This window comes from Delphinus delphis, chromosome 5, assembly GCF_949987515.2.
Source record: "Delphinus delphis chromosome 5, mDelDel1.2, whole genome shotgun sequence".
NCBI classification, from domain to species: domain Eukaryota; kingdom Metazoa; phylum Chordata; class Mammalia; order Artiodactyla; family Delphinidae; genus Delphinus; species Delphinus delphis.
In genome coordinates this window covers 131,033,253-131,038,304 of record NC_082687.1, presented here as the reverse complement: position 1 = coordinate 131,038,304, position 5,052 = coordinate 131,033,253, and the positions used below count along the sequence as shown (strand labels likewise).

Genomic DNA, 5,052 nt, shown 5'->3' with positions numbered 1-5,052 from the left:
TTTTTAATAAGTATTAATGTGATTTAGTGGGTAACCTTGGTTTTTTTTTTTTTTTGGATGCATTGGGTTTTCGTTGCCATGCACGGGCTTTCTCTAGTTGCAGAGAGTGGGGGCTACTCTTCATTGCAGTGAGCGGGCTTCTCATTGCAGTGGCTTCTCTTGTTGTGGAGCATGGGCTCTAGGCGCACAGGCTTCAGTAGTCACAGCACATGGGCTCAGTAGGTGTGGCGCACGGGCTTAGTTGCTCCGCAGCATGTGGGATCTTCCCGGACCAGGGATCGAACCCGCATCCCCTGCATTAGCAGGCAGATTCTTAACCACTGTGCCACCAAGGAAGTCCCTCAAGTCTTTTAAATGCTTAAAAGACTTTATGGTGTAGAGTAATTTTCTATTGTAGATCTTAAAATGCCTTGCAGACTCTCATCCTTGAGTACCATAAAGCTACATTTCTTTTTTAAATTATTTTATTGATGTATAATTGATTTACAATGTTGTATTAATTTCTACTGTAAAGTGGTTCAGTTATATATGTATATTTTTCATATTCTTTTCCATTACAGTTTATTATAGGATACTGAATATAGTTCTCTGTGCTCTACAGTAGGACCTTATTGTTTATCCATTCTATATATAATAGTTTGCATCAGCTAACCCCACACTCCCAATTCATCCCTCCACCACCTCCCTCCCACTTGGGAACCACAAGTGTGTTCTCTATATCTGTGAATCTGTTTCACTTTCATAGATACGTTCATTTGTGTCATAATTTAGATTCCACATATAAGTGATATCATATGATATTTTTCTTTCTCTTTCCAACTCATTTCACTTAGTATGATAATCTCTAGGTTCATCTAGATTGCTGCAAATGGCATTATTTTATTCTTTTTTATGGCTGAGTAATATTCCATTGTATAAATATCAGATCTTCATCCATTCATCTGTAGATGAATATTTAGGTTGTTTCTATGTCTTGGCTACTGTAAATAGTGCTGATATAAACATAGGGATGCATGTATATTTTTCAATTATAGTTTTTTTCTGGCTATATAACCAGGAAAGGGATTGCTGAATCATATGGCAACTCTATTTTTAGTTTCTTGAGGAAACACCATACTGTTTTCCATAGTGGCTGCACCAACGTACATTCCCCTCAGCAGTGCAGGAGGGTTCCCTTTTCTCCACACCCTCTCCAGCATTTGTTATTTGTAGACTTTTTTGATGGTCATTCTGACCAGTGTGAGGTGATACCTCATTGTAGTTTTGATTTGCATTTCTCTAATAATTTGTGATGATGACCATCTTTTCATGTGCCTATTGGCCATATGTATGTCTTCTTTGGAGAAATGTCTATTTAGTTTTTCTAACCATTTTTTGATTGGATTTTTTGTTTTTTGTTATTGAATTGTATGATCTGTTTGTATATTTGGAAATTAAGCCCTTGTTGATCACATCATTTGCAAATATTTTCTCCCATTCTTTAGGTTGTCTTTGTTTTGTTTATGGTTTCCTTTGCTATGCAAAAGCTTGTAAATTTGATTAGGTTCCGTTTGTTTATTTTTGCTTTTATTTCTATTGCCTTGGGAGACTGACCTAAGAACACATTGGTACAATTTATGTCAGAGAATATTTTGCCTATGTTCTCTTCTAGGAGTTTTATGGTGTCCTGTCTTATATTTAAGTCTTTAAGCCATTTTGAGTTTGTTTTTGTGTATGGTGAGAGGATGTGTTCTAACTTCATTGATTTACATGTGGCTGTCCAGCTTTCCCAATACCACTTGCTGAAGAGACTGTGTTTTTCCCATTGTATATTCTTGCCTCCTTTGTTGAAGATTTTTAACCAGAGACAAATTATGGCCACAGGCATTAGTTTCTGCAAAAATCCCCCATCAAAAATGTGTTAATTGACCATAGATGTGTGGGTTTATTTCTGGGCTCTCTATTCTGTTCCATCGATCCATATGTCTGTTTTTGTGCCAGTACCATGCTGTTTTCATTACTGTAGCTTTGTAGTATTGTCTGAGGTCTGGGAGGGTTATGCCTCCTGCTTTGTTCCTTTTCCTCAGGAGTGCTTTCACAATTCTGGGTCTTTTGTGGTTCTATATAAATTTTAGGATTATTTGTTTTAGTTCTGTGAAAAATGTCATGGGTAATTTGTTAGTGATCACATTAAATCTGTAGATTGCTTTGGGTAGTATGGCCATTTTAACAATGTTAACTCTTCCAGTCCAAGGGCATGGGATATCTTTCCATTTCTGTGAATCATCTCCAGTTTCCTTTATTAATGTTTTATAATTCTCAGCTTATAAGTCTTTCACCTCCTTGGTCAGGTTTATTACTACGTATTTTATATTTTTGGTGTGGTTTTAAAAGGGATTTTTTTTTTTTTTTACTTTCCCTTTCTGATATTTCAGTGTTAGTATAAAGAAATGCAACTGATTTCTGTATGTTAATCTTGTATCCTGCTATCTTGCTGAATTTGTTTATCAGTTTTAGTAGGTTTTGTGTGTTGTCTTTAGGGCTTTCTATATATAGTATCATGTCATCTGCATATAATGATAATTTTACCTCTTCCCTACCAATTTGTATACATTTTATTTATTTTTCTTGTCTGATTGCTTTGGCTAGGACTTCCAATACTATGTTGAATAGAAGTGGTGAGAGTGGGTATCCTTGTCTTGTTCCAGATTTTACTGGGAAGGCTTTCAGTTTTTCATCATTGAGTATTATACTGGCTGTGGCTTTGTCATAAATGGCTTTTATTATGTTGACATATGTTCCCTCTATACCCACTTTGGTAAGAGCTTTTATCATGAACGGATGTTGAATTTTTTTTAAATGTTTAACAGTGGCTTTATTAGGTGAATGCTTGAAAGTACTCAACATTAAATTCAATTTACTTTACATGTTTGCAAACACACTATTAGCAAGTCTTAAATATTTCAAATCAGCTAATGCAAAGTACAGAAGGTTTGTTCTCAAATAATTCTTCTGAGCTGACACGAAGACTGAAAGGAGGCTGTGACTTGAGTCCAGGTCTCTAACCAACAATCACTGTATCATCACTGGTGAACTCATGTGAGGGAACTTCAAGGTTGAGAGGTGCAGACTCCTTCCTGATCCTGCCAGGTGCATCATACTGTGACCCATGACAAGGGCAGTAATAACTACCAAAATCTCGTGCATTTGCAATGGGTACACAGCCAAGATGAGTGCAAACACCTGTCAAGATAACCCATTCAGGTTTCTTTACTTGTTCTAAATCATGATGTATGTCCCTCAACTAGGACACTTCAATTGCAGTTTCCTCATCAATTTCCTTCTTGGTTCTATAGTGCACAAACATGGGTTTGCCTCTCCATCTGAAAGCCATGTTCTTGCCCTCTGGTATATCAGATAACTTGATTTCAATTTTCGACATGGCCAGCCCATCAGCAGAAGCACTCATGATGGAAACAAACTGAGAGATGACATCTATCCTCACTGCTCTCTTTTTTTTTTTTTCTAACATCTTTAGTGGAGTATAATTCCTTTTCAATGGTGTGTTAGTTTCTGCTTTACAACAAAATGAATCAGTTATACATACACATATGTTCCCATATCTCTTCCCTCTTGCGTCTCCCTCCTTCCCACCCTCCCTATCCCACCCCTCCAGGCAGTCACAAAGCACTGAGCTGATCTCCCTGTGCTATGCGGCTGCTTCCCACTAGCTATCTACCTTACGTTTGGTAGTGTATATATGTCCATGACTCTCTCTCGCTTTGTCTATCTACTCTAGGTCTATCCACCTCATTACAAATAGCTCAATGTCGTATCTTTTTATGGCTGAGTAATATTCCATTGTATATATGTGCCACATCTTCTTTATCCATTCTCACTGCTCTCTTTTGAAGACTTTGTACTATCTAACACTTCAGCATGACAATAGTCAGAGAAGCAGGCACTTTGATGTCTGTATGGGAATAACAAACAAAAGCAGAGACATTGAGGCCCCCAGAGGCAACCAAAGGCCAGCCCATGGCCTGGCCACTCAGTGACTCAGTGGTCCACAGGAAGGACCACTTCACATCGAGCACTGGTGACTCTGAGGCGGTGGACACTGCAGCCTGCACCAGGAGCTGCAGTGTGCCCACCACCCTGAAGGACGTGGCCAACAGGATGGGTGCAAACAGGGCCCGAGCCTGGATGTTGAATTTTATCAAATGCTTTTTCTGCATCTATTGAGATGATTATGTGGATTTTGTCTTTTTTGTTGTTGTGGATGTGGTGTATCACATTGATCGATTTGTGCATGTTGAACCATCCTTGTGATGCATGGATTAATCCAACTTTGTGATTGTGTATGATCTTTTTTTATGTGTTGTTGGATTTGGTTTGCTAATATTTTGTTTAGAATTTTTGCACCTATATTCATCAAAGATATTGGCCTGTAATTTTCTTTTTTGGTAGTGTCTTTGTCTGGTTTTGGTATCAGGGTGATGGTGGCTTCATAGAATATCTTTGGAAGTGTTCCTCCTCTTCAGTCATTTGGAAGAGTTTGAGAAGGATCCGTATAAGTTCTTCTTTGTATGTTTGATAGAATTTGCCTGTGAAGCCATCTGGTCCTGGACTTTTGTTTGTAGGGAGTTTTTTTTTTTTATTACAGATTCTACTTCACTTCTAGTGATTGCTCTGATCAAATTATTTATATCTTCTTGATTCAGTTTTGGTGGGCTGTATGTTTCTAGAAACGTCTATTTCTTCTAGGTTGTCCAATTTGTTGGCATATAATTGTTCATAGTATTCTCTTACGATTTTTTGTACTTCTGCAGTATCAGTTGTGATTTCTCCTCTTTTGTTTCTTCTTTTATTTATTTGGCTTCTCTCTCTTTTCTTCTTGGTGAGTGTGGCCAGAGGTCTGTCAATTTTGTTTACCCTTTTAAAGAACCAGCTCTTGGTTTTATTGATTTTTTAAAATTATTTTTTAAATCTCTGTTTTATTTATTCTCTGACCGTTATTATTTTCTTCCTTCTGCTGACTTTAGTTTTTTTTTCCTTCTGCTGACTTTAGGT

General features: G+C 37.4%; 1 pseudogene; it reads right to left on the bottom strand.

Annotated features, from left to right (window-relative positions):
• Positions 1-3,040: 3,040 nt before the first annotated feature.
• Positions 3,041-4,217, bottom strand: LOC138414094 (cytochrome b-c1 complex subunit Rieske, mitochondrial pseudogene; annotated as a pseudogene).
• Positions 4,218-5,052: the final 835 nt, after the last annotated feature.